Source organism: Schistocerca piceifrons, chromosome 1 (assembly GCF_021461385.2).
Source record: "Schistocerca piceifrons isolate TAMUIC-IGC-003096 chromosome 1, iqSchPice1.1, whole genome shotgun sequence".
Lineage (NCBI taxonomy): Eukaryota > Metazoa > Arthropoda > Insecta > Orthoptera > Acrididae > Schistocerca > Schistocerca piceifrons.
In genome coordinates this window covers 919,927,957-919,949,477 of record NC_060138.1, presented here as the reverse complement: position 1 = coordinate 919,949,477, position 21,521 = coordinate 919,927,957, and the positions used below count along the sequence as shown (strand labels likewise).

The window sequence follows — 21,521 nt, the reverse complement described above, 5'->3', positions numbered from 1 at the left end:
TCGTTGTGGTTATAAAAGGATTAATAAAACCTGTCATGATTTTGTAAACTTAAATTACGAAACTGTTCTGATTCGTACTCCCTCAGCTATTCACATTTTTTATCTAGTGGTACATGGATACACCAGCAATTGAAGGTTCTATCTTCGCCTGCAAGGTCGCCGTATGTCACCCCAGTTGAGAATGTTTCCAGCATTATTACCAGGGCACTCCAGCCAGCTCGAGGGTTTGGCGATTTGATGCGAGAACTGGAAAGAATGCGGTGCGGTATCCCTCACGAGGACATCCAACAACTTTACCAGTCAATTCCAAGCCGAATAACTGCTTGCACAAGCACCAACGGTGGAACAACACGTTAATGACTTGCTCAACTATGGAAGATCCTCCTCTTAAATAAATAATCCATATTGTCTGATATTGTAATCATTTGTATTTTCTTAGGTGTACATGACACCTCCCGAATTTCTTCCCATGTGGATATTTCCTTCGTGCTGCAGCTATTTTTCCCTCTCTCTATTAGACAGTAATACAATAACAAAAGAAGTCTGCATTTATAACCGGGACGAAAAGGACTGAACTGGGTTGTTTAAATGAAATATATTTTACAGTAATTCAAATATAAATTAGTGAACATTAACATTGTTAAGATATTTATGCCATCCGGTTCTATTTGCACCAAAATCAGATTTAGCATAATGAATTATATAGTGGTAAAACCAATTTTAAATTAAAAATTAGCTTAACAAGAATTAAATCACAAAACACGGAATACGGAATACAAAATTAGCTCTCTGCTTTAAAGATGAGGATCTAGCTTGTCCAATTGCGAAATAAGTTTAGGCATAGGATCAGCTAGATCATCAAAGAGGATATGAACAAGATTCCAAATACGGAGTATTAATGCAGGGAATTGTTACTTAAAGCTGCACTAAAACTGGTGACTGTGGCTAAAAACGCAAAGGAATACGCCTGATCAATCAGATTACTTCAAATAGTAATCGATCCGAAGTAGATATAACTGACTCTGGAAGAACACAACAACATGACCGAATTGCTACCATGTTGAGGCAGCTGCGTCACATCAGTCAGCGCCACTTGCTCCAACGCAGACACAACTGGTGCATCACGCCGGGCTGGCTGCCGTCCAGTAGAACGCCGGCAGTAGAAGACTTCACTGGCGGCACGCACCCGCCCGCCTGGGCCAAGGCGAAGGCAAAAGCGTCCTTGGCATCGCCCATTCACCTCGTTCGGCAGCACCGCTGGGAAATGTAAGTTGAGCGTAGCCGGCACGAATTAAACGGTATCAGGCCCAACATTTAAACACATTGTCCGCCATTACTTAACGGAAACTGTACCTCAATATACCCACTCCTAGTGGAATATACTTTCGGTAGCACAGCTCTGCTGCCACATACGGTATCTTTTCTGCCCAATTTCTGTGATTCGCTTTTTATAGTTGTCCGTTCTTCTCAACTTAACGTTATTCATTATCAGAGTATCTACACTCCTGGAAATTGAAATAAGAACACCGTGAATTCATTGTCCCAGGAAGGGGAAACTTTATTGACACATTCCTGGGGTCAGATACATCACATGATCACACTGACAGAACCACAGGCACATAGACACAGGCAACAGAGCATGCACAATGTCGGCACTAGTACAGTGTATATCCACCTTTCGCAGCAATGCAGGCTGCTATTCTCCCATGGAGACGATCGTAGAGATGCTGGATGTAGTCCTGTGGAACGGCTTGCCATGCCATTTCCACCTGGCGCCTCAGTTGGACCAGCGTTCGTGCTGGACGTGCAGACCGCGTGAGACGACGCTTCATCCAGTCCCAAACATGCTCAATGGGGGACAGATCCGGAGATCTTGCTGGCCAGGGTAGTTGACTTACACCTTCTAGAGCACGTTGGGTGGCACGGGATACATGCGGACGTGCATTGTCCTGTTGGAACAGCAAGTTACCTTGCCGGTCTAGGAATGGTAGAACGATGGGTTCGATGACGGTTTGGATGTACCGTGCACTATTCAGTGTCCCCTCGACGATCACCAGTGGTGTACGGCCAGTGTAGGAATCGCTCCCCACACCATGATGCCGGGTGTTGGCCCTGTGTGCCTTGGTCGTATGCAGTCCTGATTGTGGCGCTCACCTGCACGGCGCCAAACGCGCATACGACCATCATTGGCACCAAGGCAGAAGCGACTCTCATCGCTGAAGACGACACGTCTCCATTCGTCCCTCCATTCACGCCTGTCGCGACACCACTGAAGGCGGGCTGCACGATGTTGGGGCGTGAGCGGAAGACGGCCTAACGGTGTGCGGGACCGTAGCCCAGCTTCATGGAGACGGTTGCGAACGGTCCTCGCCGATACCCCAGGAGCAACAGTGTCCCTAATTTGCTGGGAAGTGGCGGTGCGGTCCCCTACGGCACTGCGTAGGATCCTACGGTCTTGGCGTGCATCCGTGCGTCGCTGCGGTCCGGTCCCAGGTCGACGGGCACGTGCACCTTCCGCCGACCACTGGCGACAACATCGATGTACTGTGGAGACCTCACGCCCCACGTGTTGAGCAATTCGGCGGTACGTCCACCCGGCCTCCCGCATGCCCACTATACGCCCTCGCTCAAAGTCCGTCAACTGCACATACGGTTCACGTCCACGCTGTCGCGGCATGCTACCAGTGTTAAAGACTGCGATGGAGCTTCGTATGCCACGGCAAACTGGCTGACACTGACGGCGGCGGTGCACAAATGCTGCGCAGCTAGCGCCATTCGACGGCCAACACCGCTGTTCCTGGTGTGTCCGCTGTGCCGTGCGTGTGATCATTGCTTGTACAGCCCTCTCGCAGTGTCCGGAGCAAGTATGGTGGGTCTGACACACCGGTGTCAATGTGTTCTTTTTTCCATTTCCAGGAGTGTACATACTCAGATAATTTTAAATGCACATATTTATTCTTTTATACTTCACTGTTCTCTTGCTTCACGAACTGATTCTTCCTACACTACTGGCCATTAAAATTGCTACACCACGAAGATGACGTACTACAGACGGGAAATTTAACCGACAGGAAGAAGATGCTGTGATATGCATATGATTAGCTTTTCAGAGCATTCACACAAGGTTGGCGCCGGTGGCGACACCTACAACAAGCTGGCATGAGGAAAGTTTCCAACCGATTTCTCATACACAAACAGCAGTTGACCGGCGTTGCCTGGTGAAACGTTGTTGTGATGCCTCGTGTAAGGAGAAGAAATGCGTACCATCACGTTTCCGACTTTGGTTAAGGTAGGATTGTAGACTATAGCGATTGCGGTTTATCGTATTGCGACATTGCTGCTCGCGTTGGTCGAGATCCAATGACTGTTAGCAGAATATGGAATCTGTGGGTTCAGGAGGGTAATACGAAACGCCGTGCTGGATCCCAACGGTCTCGTATCACTAGCAGTCGAGATGACAGGCATCTTACCCACATGGCTGTAACGGATCATGCAGTCACGTCTCGATCCCTGAGTCAAGACAACAACCATCTGCACGAACAGTTCGACGACGTTTGCAGCAGCATGGACTACCAGCTCGGAGACCATGGCTGCAGTTACCCTTGACGCTGCATCACAGGCAGGAGCGCCTGCGATGGTGTACTCAACGACGAACCTGGGTGCACGAATGGCAAAACGTCATTTTTTAGAATGAATACAGGTTCTGTTTACGGCATCATGATGGTCCCATCCGTGTTTGGCGACATCGCGGTGAACGCACATTGGAAGCGTGTATTCGTCATCGCCATACTGGCGTATCATCCGGCGTGATGGTATGGGCTGCCATTGGTTACATTATTTACGATGTGTTACGACCCGTGGCTCTACCCTTCATTCGATCCCTACGAAACTCTACATTTCAGCAGGATAATGCACGACCGCATGTTGCAGGTCCTTTATGGGCCTTTCCGGATACAGAAAATGTTCGACTGCTGCCCTGGCCAGCACATTCTCCAGATCTCTCACCAATTCAAAACGTCTGGTCAATGGTGGCCGTGCAACTGGCTCGTCACAATACACCAGTCACTACTCTTGATGAACTGTGGTATCGTGTTGAAGGTGCATGGGCAGCTGAACCTGTACACGCCATCCAAGCTCTGTTTGACTCAATGCCCAGGCGTATCAAGGCCGTTATTACTGCCAGAGGTGGTTGTTCTGGGTACTAATTCCTCAGGATCTATGCACCCAAATTGCGTGAAAATATAATCACATGTCAGTTCTAGTATAATATATTTGTCGAATGAATACCCGTTTATCATCTGCATTTCTTCTTTGTGTAGCAATTTTAATGGCCAGTAGTGTAATTATTTTCTTGCCTTCATCTTTCTCGTCACCATTACGTACATACTCTGAGTTAATATACGCTTCTGGGTACGCCGTACAACCCAGTGTCTGTGTTATCATGATGTAATCCAGCTACCCTTCAGCCCAGATATTTTTCAATCAAATGTCATTTTCTCGTGATTCTTCACTAGTGCATTTACTACTACTAGCTGAAGTCTAATGCATAGTTCAAGAAGTCTTTCTTCCCTTTCATTACTACTAATGAAACCTTATTCCTTCATATCTCTCTCTTCCATTCCTTCCACCAATGTAGCGTTAGACTTTCGTCTCCCTTTGCGTACTGAGCTATTTGTTCAAAGCTATTGCGTAATCTGTCTCTTCGTTTTCTGTTTGTGAAGTCGGTATGCACATCTGAACTGTTGTTTCTGTCATTTGTTTTCTGTCGATTCTGATGAGAAAAATCCTGTTATTGAACTCTTCACAGAAACTGGCTCTATGCCACACCTTCCTGTTCCTAACGAAACCTGTTCCCTGTTAAATCATTTTCTGCTGCAGTTGGTAGTATCCTATATTCATATGATCAGAAACCTTTTTCCTTTTTCTGTCACTTCATTAACTCCTTTCTACATCTACACTGTTCATCTGCATTTGCCATTTTAGATTTTTTAAGTTCCCTACCACATTATAATTTCTGAAAGTCCAGAATCGTGGAATGTTAACCTATCGTTGATTCGTCAACCTTTTCCTGATAGTCACCTCTCATGGCATCCCCTCCCAGAGGACCGAGCTGTGGCTTATCCAGAATAGTTTACTAATCGAGAGAGCATTACACTGTTTCGGAGACACCTCGCAATAATTGTTAAAAAAGTGAATTAACTTTAGCTGTCTCCCAGGAGCAATGATACCTCCGATTACTTACGTGATACTAATAGGGGACTCAGATGGCACTCATGAAGGAAAGAAGACTTGAGGTAAACGTCCCGTTCACAATTAGGTATTAGATGCGAATTTGAAACACCGTCCCTCAGGGCGCTTGCCTAATCACTGCGCCACCTGTCTTGATAAACGCCTATCAGTACCCAAACAGAGCTACTTTCAATAATTGTTCCACCACAGTACTCATTTTAACTAAGCACACCCTAAAGCGAAAGTAAGTAACTGCTGACACTAGTGAACTGCTCAACCGGTCTCATGGTCAGGTTTCCTTTTTAACGGAAGAATCTATCTTTGCCGAAGTTTATCAGAGATCTCTAAGCGACAGTTCATTAGTTTTACTTATTTTATCTACCACTCACTATAAGTAAGCGGACAAACACCAATAACGATGGAATAAAAGATTACGTGCCCGCCGCTGGGGCTGCATTATCAGTGCGGCTGAACGCCACTAAAGAGGCGTGGCTTCGATTCACAGCCGGGTTGAATATTTTTTTCGCTCGTGTACTGGGCGTTGTGTGTCCTCATTATCGTTTCATCATCGTCGACACGCATGTCACAGAAGCTGTGTCAAATAACAAGTCTCTCTGAAAGGCGATATGCCATACGCACATTTCAACAGATTGTTTGACCTGATTTCATATACATATTGACAAGTCGAGGACGAGGGAGATTACTGCTTACATTATTGTTCTGAGTTGTAGATCCAAGATTTTTTTAAATTACCATATGTAACTAGCGATTTCATTACAGAGATAACTGAAGTAATAGGAGCAGTTGAGTTTGAAACCCGAAAATGGAACAAATCGCTAGTTCTTACATACGCTAGTCTAATTACAAGCAATTGGATCATCTGAGTATAAATCTTTTACCAATAATTTTATTTAAGAAGTTGTACAAACCAGAAACAGAAATAAACTTTATTGATTGGTGACTCCATGGAGTGCTGTGTGGACCGCGACCATATACGTGAAATTAGAAGGAAGGTCAGCGTTGGCCGTAATATTGATGGTTTATTGATAGCAAAATCGATTTTCAATCACACAGTGATTATCTTCAGTGCTGTTGTTTACAAATTAAACTCATAGGCACTGGTATCATGTTATTATCAGTAACCAAAACTAAAAAACAATCCCAATAAAGTTGTGAGACCTTAACTTTTCCAGGCGAATTGAATGTTCAATTAACTTACGGGTGTGCTGCCGGGTGACGTCGTCGACCACTGCCGATATTTCGACAGGAACACACCCTGCCATTCTCAAGGCACAACTGCAAGGATAGTGACTATCGATAATTCTGATGTTGGTTATCTTCGGTTGTGTGTTAACTCTGTAGTTACTTGTTCTGTGTGTAGTATCTTCCTTGTTTCTCTTCTGTGAACCGAGGTATTAAAATCCCTTGCAAGTTGCTTCCTTCTTGCAGATGTGCCTTGAGAATAGCAGGGTGTCTCCTATCGAAATATCGGCGGTGGTCGACGACGTGACCCGGCAGCAAACCCGTAAGTTATTTGAATACAATAAAATTGTTCATTTTAATCTTATCAAATGGTTATTCAGACGTGCACAAAACGAACTAGTAGAGAGAGAAGCTATTAAAGAAGAGAAATCCCAGCTCATACAGCTTCCGTAATCTTTCCATGCTTAACTGAACTGGAAAGATAAGTGGCAAATATAGCTACAGGAAAAGAGATCGACGTATGTTCAGTACAGTGGACCATATCAGTAAGACTAAGCAGGATCAGAAGATTCTTCAGAGAAAATATGTGATGTGTGTTACAAGTGCATGAACATACGCAAGGAAAGAATCGGACCAGTAGACTTTCCCTGATACACTGAAGATCTGGACGCTGAATGAGATATGAATTATGTTATATTGTGATGCAATAAATGTTATCTCCACGAAAATATACCTAATCGAAGCGCTGAATCCTAGTTCCAAATAGTACGCAACAGTTGGAAAATAATTTGCACCAAAAGTTTGTAAATTCACTAATGTATAATATGAAGTGTATTATAAGTAATAGTATAATCTAACACGAATCAAAATAAGGAATAGAAGAATCAAATCCATCGCAATAAACATGCTTCCGCAAACAAAACATTTGGGAGATAATTGCCAATGTGCTTTCCATTAGGTCCCTAATTAGGCTTCGTTTTCACCTAAGGCCCACGTTGATATACCAATACATTTCGCTTCTGACGTAAGACGCCGCATAACGCATCAGTATGGACCGAGACGGGTAGCTCGAGCACGCCTTCTATCGGTTCTGCTCTTGTTGTCCTGTTCACCGAAATCCAAAATCCAAAAATCCAATTTTTGAATTATCCCTGTTAATGTAAACTCCACGTCTGGCGTCCATATGCTCCTCTCGTATTACGAAAGGTCCCCTTAGAAAAATTATGATTGACTGTGCTTGTAAACTTCTACGTTATTTGATTATCAAAGAGCTCGGCAAAACTGAACGTACTCAGACAGTTCTCTCTTTACTGATTCTGATTATCACTAAATTGCCAAACAATATTTTTTAGCGCGACGCAATGTGACTTTCAATAATCCCTACAAACGAATGGCCCTGAATAACGATAACCTATACCTTTCATGAATCACTTAACTCACAAAAATCTTCGTTACTCGAACTACTGCAATACAGCAAGCGCCAATACTGCCAGCTAAATAAAAGATTCTAACTACTGATAGGCATAGTTAGCAAATGAAAGATTTTGATACAGAACAAACAATGTATTTACCTTAATAATGTTCAAAAGTCATCATATATATATATATATATATATATATATATATATATATATATATATATATATATATATATATATATCAATTCATGACATCCATATTTACAAATTTCCTTTTTCTGGCTGACACACGTCCAGATAGTCCGCTTATAGTAACCACTCAAAACTCTGGCATCTCTATCTCCACATCCACCACTGCTGGCGGCTCACTTCCAACTGCACAACGCTACGCGCTGTTCACATCCAACTGCCCAACACTACAATAGCGAATATTCCAACTATGCCAACCAGCCGTAGACTGCACTCAGCACAGTCAGTGATTTTCATACAGACCGCTATGTGGCGTTAGCAAAATGAAAACCTAAGCAGCCTACTTACACTATTCACTTCGACTCTAAATTTAATGTTCTCAAAATCTCAGTTAAATGATTCGTGTTTTCACGGGAGATAATTAACTGATCTGAGTCTTTCTCTTCTCTCTCTATCTCTCTCTCTCATTCACTCAGTCTCTCTCGTTCTGCCTCTTGCCTTCTGCCAATGCGACAAAATACTTCAACTGTTTTTGGGTGACAAGAATCAACAATCTTCTTCTGATGCCGAGCTGCCTCAGTAGTGATTCATTAGTTCGCTATGCAGTCCATGGCATTCAAAAGAAACGACTGTAGCCCCAAATTTCCAGAGCATCAATCTTGCAACGATCAGCCATCGTATAAGTTTCTCCTGAGTAGGTTACGTTAAGGAAGATTAGAATTAGGACGAGGTTGAGCTTTTTGTCTTCGCCGTGGTGGAGGCGTCTTCCCAGATGCGAGGAAGTTTGCTGTAGAATTTCTCTCAATGGAAATACCACTGCGGATCTCAGACACGCAAGCTCCAGTATCAGTGAGAATAGATCCAAATACTCGAAGCCACTGACGTCCTCATATCCAGCAATTCTTGTGATGTCTACATCTAAATCTACATCCATACTCCGCCAGCCACCTGACTGTGTGTGGCGGAGGGTACCCTGAGTACCTCTATCGGTTCTCCCTCCTATCCCAGTCTCGTATTGTTCGTGGAAAGAAGGATTGTCGGTATGCTTCTATGTGGGCTCTAATCTCTCTGATTTTATCCTCATGGTCTCTTCACGAGATATACGTAGGAGGGAGCAATATACTGCTTGACTCTTCGGTGAAGGTATGTTCTCGAAACTTTAACAAAAGCCCGTACCGAGCTACTGAGCGTCTCTCCTGCAGAGTCTTCCACTGGAGTTTATCTATCATCTCCGTAACGCTTTCGCGATTACTAAATAATCATGTAACGAAGTGCACTGCTCTCCGTTGGATCTTCTCTACCTCTTATATCAACCCTATCTGGTACAGATCCCACACTGATGAGCAGTATTCAAGCAGTGGGCGAACAAACGTACTGTAACCTACTTCCTTTGTTTTCGGATTGCATTTCCTTAGGATTCTTCCAATGAATCTCAGTCTGGCATCTGCTGTATCGACGATCAACTTTATATGGTCATTCCATTTTAAATCACTCCTAATGCGTACTCCCAGATAATTCATGGAATTAACTGCTTCCAGTTGCTGACCTGCTATTTTGTAGCTAAATGATAAGGGATCTATCTTTCTATGTATTCGCAGCACATTACACTTGTCTACATTGAGATTCAATTGCCATTCCCTGCACCATGCGTCAATTCGTTACAGATCCTCCTGCATTTCAGTACAATTTTCCATTGTTACAACCTCTCGATACACCACAGCATCATCTGCAAAAAGCCTCAGTGAATTTCCGATGTCATCCACAAGGTCATTTATGTATATTGTTAATAGCAACGGTCCTATGACACTCCCCTGTGGCAAACCTGAAATCACTCTTACTTCAGAAGACTTCTCTCCATTGAGAATGACATGCTGAGTTCTGTTATCTAGGAACTCTTCAATCCAATCACACAATTGTTCTGATAGTCCATATGCTCTTACTTTGTTCATTAAACGACTGTGGGGAACTGTATCGAACTCCTTGCGGAAGTAAAGCAACACGGCATCTACCTGTCAATCCGTGTCTATGGCCCTCTGAGTCTCGTGGACGAATAGCGTAAGCTGGGTTTCACACGACCGTCTTTTTCGAAACCCATGTTGATTCCTACAGAGTAGATTTCTAGTCTCCAGAAAAGTCATTATACTCGAACATAATACCATGTTCCAAAATTCTGCAACTGATCGACGTTAGAGATATAGGTCTATAGTTCTGCACATCTGTTCGACGTCCCTGCTTGAAAACTTGGATGACCTGTGCCCTTTTCCAATCCTTTGGAACGTTACGCTCTTCTAGAGACCTACGGTACACCGCTGCAAGAAGGGGGGCAAGTTCCTTCGCGTACTCTGTGTAAAATCGAACTGGTATCCCATCAGGTATAGCGGCTTTTCCTCTTTTGAGCGATTTTAATTGTTTCTCGATCCCTCTGTCGTCTATTTCGATATCTACCATTTTGTCATCTGTACGACAACCTAGAGAAGGAACTACAGTGCAGTCTTCCTCTGTGAAACGGCTTTGTAAAAAGACATTTAGTATTTCGGCCTTTAGTCTGTCATCCTCTGTTTCAGTACAATTTTGGTCACAGAGTGTCTGGACATTTTGTTTTGATCCACCTACTGTTTTGACATAAGACCAAAATTTCTTAGGATTTTCTGCCAAGTCAGTACATAGAACTTTACTTTCGAATTCATTGAAAGCCTCTCGCATAGCCCTCCTCACACTACATTTCGCTTCGCCTAATTTTTGTTTGTCTGCAAGGCTTTGGCTATGTTTATGTTTGCTGTGAAGTTCCCTTTGCTTCCGCAGCAGTTTCCTAACTCGGTTTTTGTACCACGGTGGCTCTTACGATCTTGCTTGGCACATACTCATCTAACGCATATTGTAAGATGGTTTTGAACTTTGTCCACTGATCCTCAACACAATCTGTAATTGAGACAAAACTTTTGTTGTGAGCCATCAAGTACTCTGAAATCTGCTTTTTGTCACTTTTGCTAAACAGAAAAATCTTCCTACCTTTTTTAATATTTCTATTTACGGCTGAAATCATCGATGCCGTAACCGCTTTATGATCGCTGATTCCCTCTTCTGCGTTAACTGTTTCAAATAGTTCGGGTCTGTTTGTCACCAGAAGGTCTAATATGTTATCGCCACGAGTCGATTCTCTGTTTAACTGCTCAAGGTAGTTTTCAGATAAAGCACTTAGATTTAACTGGATTCTTTCTCCCTGCCACCCGTTATGAACGTTTGAGTCTCCCAGTCTATATCCGGCAAATTAAAATCTCCACCCAGAAGTATAACATGGTGGGGAAATCTACTCGAAATATTTTCCAAATTATCCATCAGGTGCTCAGCCACAACAGCTGCTGAGCCAAATAATTAAGAATAAAAATAAAAAATTTGTGTCTTCGATTGCTTTTTATTAAGATATCCTGTACTATCGATGTGTTACAAAATGCCAAAAATTATTAATATCATCTTCGTCGCTCGCGTTTTTTCATCCTGAAACTGAAGTAATCAAGTCTGTAGCCATTACGGCGAACCGCAATTATCTCTTTTTTGCCGGCCGATGTGGCTGAGCGGTTCTAGGCGCTTCAGTCTGGAACCGCGCGATCGCTACGGTCGCAGGTTTGATTCCTGCCTCAGACTTGGATGTGTGTGATCTCCTTAGGTTAGTTAGGTTTAAGTAGTTCTAAGATCTAGGGGACTGATGACCTAAGATGTTAAGTCCCATAGTGCTCAGTGCCATTTGAACCATTTTGTTAGTTTTTCTGCTACCTACCTGCCTCAGACTTGGATGTGTGTGATGTCCTTAGGTTAGTTAGGTTTAAGTAGTTCTAAGATCTAGGGGACTGTTGACCTAAGATGTTAAGTCCCATAGTGCTCAGTGCCATTTGAACCATTTTGTTAGTTTTTCTGCTACCTACTACGATGCCATCATACCAGTCTTCAAGGAACTCTCTCATAATGAGCTCACTTTATGCATTGAACAATAGTGGAGAGAGATTGCAACTTCTCTCACCCCGGGATTGGTGGAAAATACGTCTGAGAAGGTGTTACTGATTTTCACTGTCGTTGTGTTCAAAAAGTACAGTCGGCTTTAACTAGCAAGTTGGAAAGAAAAGTTGTTGACGGTCGAGGATGACTTCACTGTAATTCAGCATACAAGTTAGTAGGAGTCCACAGGGTTTATTCTAACAAAATTGTAAGTTTCTCTATCATAAAAACTCACGTATGATAGAAAATTACGTAAATAATTGAATAAAATCATGTTTTCTTTGCATTCATGGATATTTATTTATTAATAATACCTCCTTCATATTGACACAGTATTCAAATTTATGATTAAAACTGTGATGTTAGATTTGTCCACAAATGTAAGTCGGTGATCAGGAGTATATTGTAACATTGTCATTTCCAGTAGATAAATAAACTGGAAGCAGTCTTGATCGCACGTTTTTTTAAATTTGGTGACCGGTTTCGATCTTATTATAATATGAATGAGATTTTCACTCTGCAGCGGAATGTGCGCTGATATGAAACTTCCTGGCAGATTAAAACTGTGTGCCGGACCGAGACTCGAACTCATATCAGCGCACACTCCGCTGCAGAGTGAAAATCTCATTCTGGAAACATCACCTAGGCTGTGGCTAAGCCATGTCTCCGCAATATCCTTTCTTTCAGGAGTGCTAGTTCTGCAAGGTTCGCAGGAGAGCTTCTGTGAAGTTTGGAAGGTAGGAGACGAGATACTGGCAGAAGTAAAGCTCTGAGGACGGGATGTGAGTCGTGCTTGGGTAGCTCAGTTGGTAGAGCACTTTCCCGCGAAAGGCAAAGGTCCCGAGTTCGAGTCTCGGTCCGGCACGGAGTTTTATTATAAGATCATCTTCAGAACATAGATGGCTGCCGGCGGCGGTGGCGTATGGCAACCCTCTTGCTTTTGGTTTGTGGCGTACTGCCAGTTGTATTTTAATAATATATTCTTCAAAATACATTATGATACATTATTCGTGTAATAACTTCCCTAACTGTTTTTACGATCCATCGTAATTTGTAACACATTCAAACGAACTTGGTAACTTTGAGTTTACTCGTAACGCAACATTCGTTAGAGAAGCAGGTAGTAAACATAAACATGAGTCCACTTCGAACATAACAAGACAGGAATACTTAACATCAACTTCTTCAAGACCATGCTCAACTAATTATGAGAATTAAGAATAAAAATAAAAAATTTGTGTCTTCGATTGCACACAAGCTAAATTATGCAGTAATTGACAAAACAACGATTTCTTCTGTGGGGATGGACTGTAACAAGCTAGAAGCGCCACTGAACACATAACGGCATATACGCCACATTAGGATCAAAGCTGATTAGTCCAACAATAAAGAAAAATTTAAATTGCATCCTACGTGAAAATAAAATGCAGTAACTAACTTACATTTTGAAGTGCTAGATACAATAAATTCCCTAACATCGAAATCGGTAGGAAAATATTTCCGATTTTGTAACACACTTAAAACAAGTCCCACTCTCTTACTCAACCAACTCACAGTATAACACCCGCCTTCATCCCGGAATTAGCGAAATTACAAGTTAACAATGACCGTGAATTATGAATTTTGACCCGTGTCGGGATAAGGCATCCGAATCCGAAGTAAATGATTATTCCGCGGGATACAGGAGACATTATAACTTGATCGTTATTGAATGAGTGATTTCATTCAATAACGATCGGTAAATGGAATAATAGAAATAATTTGGAAATAAATTTTGCCAGTGGAAATTTTGCCGAAAGAGATGATTAAGTTGTAAAAGTAATTAAAAAATCGGTCGCCAGCTCAACTGATGAGCGCCAGTACTGTTAAGTACGTGAATAATTGTGTCAAAAATAAAGTTTACCTGTTTTTAGCGCAGCAGGTAGAACGGGAACTTCTCCGTAAAAGCTGTGTCAGGCTCAGTAGTCATACAAAATAATGTCATAACAATCTAACTACACTTAAACATTAATGGTTAACTTTCAATAGGTATTTTGACAGTTATTTTGTTCTTAATTTGTCAGCTAAGTGCAATGCTGACAGCACAGATAATTATCTATCGAGATTTTGAATAATGGACTGTCATTCCGTCTTTAAAATTACGTAATTTATACTGTTTAATCTACTGATAATGAAATATATTGCCAATAATTGATTAACTATGTTTTGAATGATAATAATTAACAGGGCGATTGTCAGGTGGAATAAGCTTTATAGTTTCATGAAATATCCTTGAACTAACTTCAGCTGAATATGCATTGAAATAAATCTTAATAATCAAATTTATTACTTCAGTCTATTACTACGGTTGGTGTAAACTTATTAAGTGCAACAATTAACTACGATAACCAATCGTTCAAAACAGTCTGAAATTTACTGTTCATCGTCTATCCAAATTATCTGATAGTTAACGTATTTTCTCTTGATAATGGCGTGACACACTCGGTTCAATAACGTAAGGATCGGAAGGAACCTACTTGGTGTTACTGTCGGGTGGAATGTAACTGCGACACTTCGATTATAAAATGCTTGTTATTAATTGTTCAACTTCAGAGAAAAGCACAGTCACTGGCAGGCCTTCTACAATTTTATCCTGCGAAAATTACGTAGATCTTACTTCCCTCGTTGTCGGTGGATCGACGGAAGTCCACGGTAGCGACACAATGTGGCAACGAGTTTTTACTGTTGCGACTTGGGCCCACAGTGCGCTTCACATTTAAGCCCACGTTTCTTCAGCACTATGCCCATTAATCCATAATAACTTGCCCGGTCATGCTCCCAGATATGCCGACCATTACTTTCCCGTCGTACTTAGATCCACACACTAGCCGTTATATGTCACACAGCTAGGAATAGCAGCACTCGACTGTACTTCTTACTCCGAGCACGGCGTCACTGCTACTACTACCGGCTGGCGCGCTCCCGCGCCCAGTGGCACGACAAAACAATCTCTCTGACTTCAACGTTAACTAAATGTGCCCTGACTTGCCAGTGTTAAATATTACATAATTTAAACATAGTATTTACAATACATATTTACACTAGACAATACATCGTATACAAACAGTTTCATGTGTTAAGTAAGCGTAAAAATTCATAGCAAGGACTGCGTTGATGCGTCACAACAGGTGATCATCTACCTGCTTTGCTACCTTCCTTATGGAGGATAACTGAAGCCTCTCTCGACATATGGTGAATTCTACAAACGGTATTTGTCGGTAAACTGAAGATGCTGCAATTGACCTGTGTTACTTTTGTCCCCTGACTCCACTATCTTTGATGCATACGTTTCAGTTTCGATAGTTCTAAACACATTTACACTCAAATGACGTAAGTCACGGAAAGCGACATGCACATGTACAGGTGGCGCTAGTATCGCTTACACAAAGTATTAAAGAACAGTGCACTGGCGGAGCTGTCGTTTGTACTCAGGTAATTCATATGAAAAGCTTTTCAACGTGATTATGACCGCAAGAAAGGAATTATCAGACACTGAACGTTCGAAGTTCAGTTGGAAATAGAAGCATGAATCATTCCATTTTGGTAATCGATAGTGAATCAAAAGGGTTCGAGCGTGGTGCAGTCTCCACGAAACCATGGACCCAAATTGTCAACAAGGCACTATACAAGCTAATGGTGTCACCGTAATGGTGTAGGGTGTGTTTACATGCAATGGACTGCCACCTGTGGTACAACTGAGCCGATCCTTGACTGGAAATGGTTATCTTCGGATACTAGGAGGCCATTAGCAGCCATTCAAGGACTTCAAATGGCTCTGAGCACTATGGGACTTAACTGCTGTGGTCATAAGTCCCCTAGAACTTAGAACTACTTAAACCTAACTAACCTAAGGACATCACACACATCCATGCCCGAGGCAGGATTCGAACCTGCGACCGTAGCGGTCGTGCGATTCGAGACTGAAGCGCCTCAAGGACTTCTTGTTCCCAAAAAACGATGCAATTTTCGTGGATGACAATACTCCATGACACCAGGCCACAGTTGTTCACGATTAAAGAACATAGCGGACAAATCGAACGAATGATCTGGTCACCCAGACCGCCTGACATGAATCCCATCGAACAGTTATGAGACATAACCGAGAGGCCGGTTAGTACACAAAATCCAGCACCAGCCACACTTTCGCTATTATGGACGGATATAGAGGCAGCATGGCTCAATATTTCTGCAGGGGACTTCTAACGGCTTGTTGAGTCCTTTCAACTTCGAGTTGATGCACCTCACCGGGCAAACGGAGGTCCGACACGATATTAGAAGGTACCCCAGCTTAGTGTAAAAATGTAGACATATAAAGAAAATTAGACAGAAATGGGCTAAATGGTTGCATCTACAAAGATATAATGTGAATATTTATTGGAATTATTTGTAAATGCTTGTACCATGTATTCGGTGGTGTGAAGGATTTCAGCCGGTCGTCACTTACTATCACGGACAAAACTTCATCTGGGCACCTGCCACACATGTGATTTGTTTTCATCTAAAAGTCAATTTGAAAGTAAACCACTAAAATATAAAAATTTTGTTCGCTATCAGAAGGTGGCACTACGCTGGAACCTGCAGTGCTTCCATTATTCATTAGTGACCTAGTACCCATTTTTATAGAGTAGTAGTATCGATGTAAGAACTAGGCACTTTGAACTGGGCTAAGCAATAGTGAAGAATCTGAAATCCAATAAATAATTACAGAAACTAAAGTCCACCAACATCTCACGACATTCATTGCATCAGAGTGACAACCGCCACGGAGCTAGATGCTGTGTTGAGCGGGCCACTGCTCGGCCCCAAACAGTAGCTACAGTATATACGAGCTGACACAGGGCTGCCTCCTCTAGCCCGCCCTGAGGTTTACGGCGCCTTGCAGGTTGCTGGCTCATCTGCCTCTGGACCTTATCTGCTCCGCACACGCCCGTCATGAGTCACCTCTGCCTCGGAAAACGCCGTTATGTTTATCACTCCGCCTATAAGGACTTGCCTCATATGTACTGGAAGCAGCCTACGTTCTCAGATATTTTTCATATTTTCTTCTCTGTTATTTACCGAGTGCTGCGGAATAGGCAACAGGACACTATGACGAAAATTTAGGTAATATTTTCTCTGAGGGCCCACACAGCCTGAGCCATTTCATACTTGGATGATATTTAATAAATCCCTGTTATGCAATGTAGCTAATTTATTTAAATAAAAAGGTCATCGCGTCACACGCGCACGGAAAAATATCGCAACAACAAAGGAGCTGTGCTACATAAATGAAAGTTGGTAGTGGTGTTTCTAGAAGACGCCTGTTCAAATTTCGCGCCATTCGCATTAGAGTTGAGCTAGTAGCAACACTTTGAGGATGTAAATCAGGACTGCTTTAAATACACTATGTAACGGTCGTGAGCGGTAGTTACCTTTGAGATCGGACGTGGTGAGTTGTTGATAGTCAAGAATGTCTTTAATGCCACAAAGACGTCCTTACCACACCTCACTGAGTGTGAAATAGGTCGTGTAATAGGGCTACAAGAAGCAGGATGTTCCTTTTGCGATACTGCACAAAGACTTGGCAGGAGTGTAACCACAGTACATGATTCCTTGCAGCGCGCTCACGAGTACGTACAGTAGTAAGAATACCGGGCTCCGGACGGCCATGTGGCACTACCGAGAGGGAAAACCATCGCTTTCGGCGTATGGCTCTGGCTCATCTTACAGCATCTGAATCAGCAATTTGAGCAGTAGGTGGCATCACAGTGACACAATGAATTGTTACAAACCGATTACTTCGAGGGCAGCTCCGAGCCAGACTGGTCCCCGTTTGCGACCTCAGTTGTATCAAACGAAGCTCATTGGAGGGCGGAATGGAGGCCTCTTGTGTTTTGTGATGAAAGCTGGTGTTGCCTTAGTGCCAATGATCGCCGTGTTTTTCCGAAGGACGTCAGCTGAAGGACTGCAACCAACCTGTCTGTATGCTAGACACGTGTGATCTATACCCGGAGTTATCGTTTGGGGTGTGAATGAAAGGGCTGATCGAGCAGCCAAGGAGGCGTGTCGTGACCTCCAGGACTTTCAGTGTGCTATCCCCCTGCATGCCCTCACCTCGCTGTTGCGGTATAAAGTCCTGTGTCGATGGGAAGACTAGTGGCTAGAAGTGACCGACAACAAGCTCCGTGTCGTCAAGCCCACAACTCGGCCGTGGCGTACTTCCTTCCAGCCACGTCGACGGGATGACGTCCTTCTTACTCGTCTTCGCATCGGTCACAGCACTATGACGCATGGATTTTTACCCCGGCGAGAGGACCCTCCGATGTGTGGTGCTTGTGGCGTGCAGATCACGGTGCACCACATTTTATTGGACCGCATTTTATTTGCTGACCAGCGGACTGCAGCGGAGTTGCCGGTGGATCTGCAGTCTATTTTATGCAATGATCAAACAAATGTCGTTCGCGTTTTAATGTTTTGTGAATTGTCCTACGTTTTTAACAAGATTTTGGGGAGATGTTTTTAATGATTCAACAGGGCGGCTGGCTCACCAAAGCTTTTTGTAAGTGGTTATCCAGTCACATTTCCCTGTGCTGTTCTTTTAGCTCTTCTGTGTTTTGTTTTCCCTCTGTTTTAATTTCTTGATTAGCTATCTTGCCTCCTCATTGGTTTTAGTGCATGTGGGGGTGCCTGTGCGATAGAGTAATTGTGTGGTCATTCCGTGTGCAAGCGTGTACGACAGTTTTCGTTTTGATCCACATTACTTTATATTAATCATTGTCATGGCGCTGATAACCTCGCCGTTGAGCGCCCATAAGATCCCCAAACCACACACACACACACACACACACACACACACACACACACACACACACACACAGACTTTTCGTATGTTAGCAGGAGCACTCTCGTTGTTATTCCACACCCACGGACTACAAATTTGTACATCAGTCTGGTGATTCGACCTGTTGTGCTGCCATTCGTGAACAGCATTCCAGGAGGTGCTTTCCAACAGGATAATGCTCGCCCACATACTGCTGATGTAAAACATCCCCTACAAATTGTAGATATGTTTCCTTGGCCTGCTCAATCACCATATCTGGCTCTATTCGAACACATATGGGACATTATCGCATGATAACTTCAGCGTCATCCGCAACCGGCATTAGCGATCCCTGTCTTGACCAGCCAAGTGCAGTAGGAGTGGAACTCCATCCCACTGTCTGATATGCAGTGCAAGTACAACACAATGCGTGCTTCCAATATTCTTGTGGCTACGCGGTTATTCGCATACCAGGATTTCACGTTTACTATGGCTTAACTCGCGCTTACTTTAACCAGTGGTATTGCTGAGTTAATCAGTTAAAAATGTTATACAGACAAATGTGTTCCTGAAATTTCATTACTCTACGTTAATTACTTTTTAGTGTTGCAATTTTTCCCGAAAGTGTTTATTGGCTACTTCACAGTTGGTAACATTCAAACAACCATGTATGGTCAGATAATTTATTTAACCATTTTATTGGAATTTTGTGATCAGAAAGTATAAATATTGGTTCATGTAGCTAGTGCTTAATTTGTTCTTTAGAAGCGTTAACATTCTATAATTGCTAAGCTATTATGACAAATATTTCCAACTCAGTAGTATGTCTGACGTAAATGTAAAGACATTAAAAGCTATGATGGTTAATACTGCGTCACTGCTTGCTTTCTTGTGTAATTTTGATGTGAATGTTATTTCCATATAACGTGGAATGAAGGATACGAAAAAGATAAAGATTGAAATTTTCGTCGATGCCCTGATTATTAGGGACGTAGCATAACATCGAGTTGGGAAGGTTCGGGGGAAGGAAATCAACCGTTCTTTTCACAGAAGCCATCCCCACGTACCTCCTAATCAATGTGAGGAAACTATGTTGTTGTTATTGTTGCTATTGTCTTCAATCTGAGGACTGATTTGATGCAGCTCTCCATGCAAGTCTCTCATGGTCAAGGCTCGTGATCTCTACGTAACTACCACAACCTACATCCATTTGAACCTCCTTACTGTTTCCAAGCCCCATGGTGAACCTAAATCGATATAACCGGATGACTTTGCATTTGAGTCCAGTGTGTTAACCCTGTGACTCCCGGATTCTGTTTGCTACAGTAACACAAACTGCGATTTTAAACACAAGAATATGTAGAGGGACAAACTTCTGACATGTTCCAATTCCTCTATACTCAGTTCTTTTTATTATCGATGTGATTTTTCAGATTATGCTTGGGTTCTGAGTGTTGTGGTATTTTCCCATAATTGTCTGCAATATGTATTTCGAACTGTAAAACATTTGGGAGTAACCATCCGAAGCATTCTAAAGTGGAATGAATCCATAAAACGAAATGCAAAAGAAGAAAATGATGTACATGGATCACGCATTGACACTACTGCTGATAAAATCACGAGAAGTCTTCTGACAGAGAGAGACGAACTTGATGAACATGCGCAACACGAGTAGTAAAGTCCCAGCGGTAAATATCCAGTGGTTAATCACAAATACTGTAACAGAACAGTAGTGGATCTTGTGGTATCGTCGAGTATCAAGAGCAGCGCAAGAAGACATTGCACAGCAAAGCGGTATCGCGAGACGCCAATGAAATGCTAAGGAGAAGCTGTGCCTCCCGCCCCCTCTCCTACTTTCGAGGCGCCACCTCCGCGCCTCTGTCCTGAAGGAGCGTCGCCAGAGGCCAGGAGGTCAGTACTGTTCGAAGTCGGATCCTGCCCAATTCAGAAACTTCCTATCGGAATAACGTCGTTGCGTTACCTACTCGACGTGACACATCCCGTGTCAACTGTCGGGGGGGGGGGGGGGGGGGGGGGGTGAAGGGTCTTCCACGCCCTATGAACTGTGCTTACACGTCAACGCTATTGGAATTGTGTCAACAATGATCTACGAACTTGCGTTTTCTAGTGGCTGTAGTGAAGCCAGAGTATGGCCATTCCGAACTTGAATCAATTCGACACTCAGTAATCGTGGCTCATTTAATGTTCTCTGAGCCGCAAGACCACGTGTGGAGTTTCATCGCTACAGACGAACCTGGCGAGCAGAGAGAAGTTCTATTGCTCTTAATAAAGTATTACTTATTCAGGGTGTTGTAATTAACTGCATTATTGCTATCCATCTCAATGTCTAACAAGCCGGACACAACAAGATTTTCCGTTCAGCTTCCAATGTGTGGCACAGGAGACGGCATGAGACTCGGCGATGAAGATGATGCCCACATTTGTTCGTTGTGGATGGCCGTGGAGTCTGAAGGAGATCCGCCACCCGGTGGTTCGTCGCTATTGTGCTCATCGATGTGCCATATGTGTGCAGGTGTGCGTCCTCGCACACTAGAAGTTGCTATGAAAGAGACATGGTCTCTCCAGTGGAAGATCCTTGGTTGTCGCACCAAAGACATTGAGTTATTATCAACACAAAGCAGTTGGCAAGGCGC

At 43.0% G+C, this 21,521-nt stretch overlaps 1 long non-coding RNA gene across 1 annotated transcript in view; it reads left to right on the top strand.

Moving 5' to 3' along the window:
* The window catches only part of LOC124805537, a 41,130-nt gene that overhangs the window by 17,986 nt on the left and 1,623 nt on the right, over positions 1-21,521 (top strand). The gene's annotated exons all lie outside the window — the stretch shown is intronic.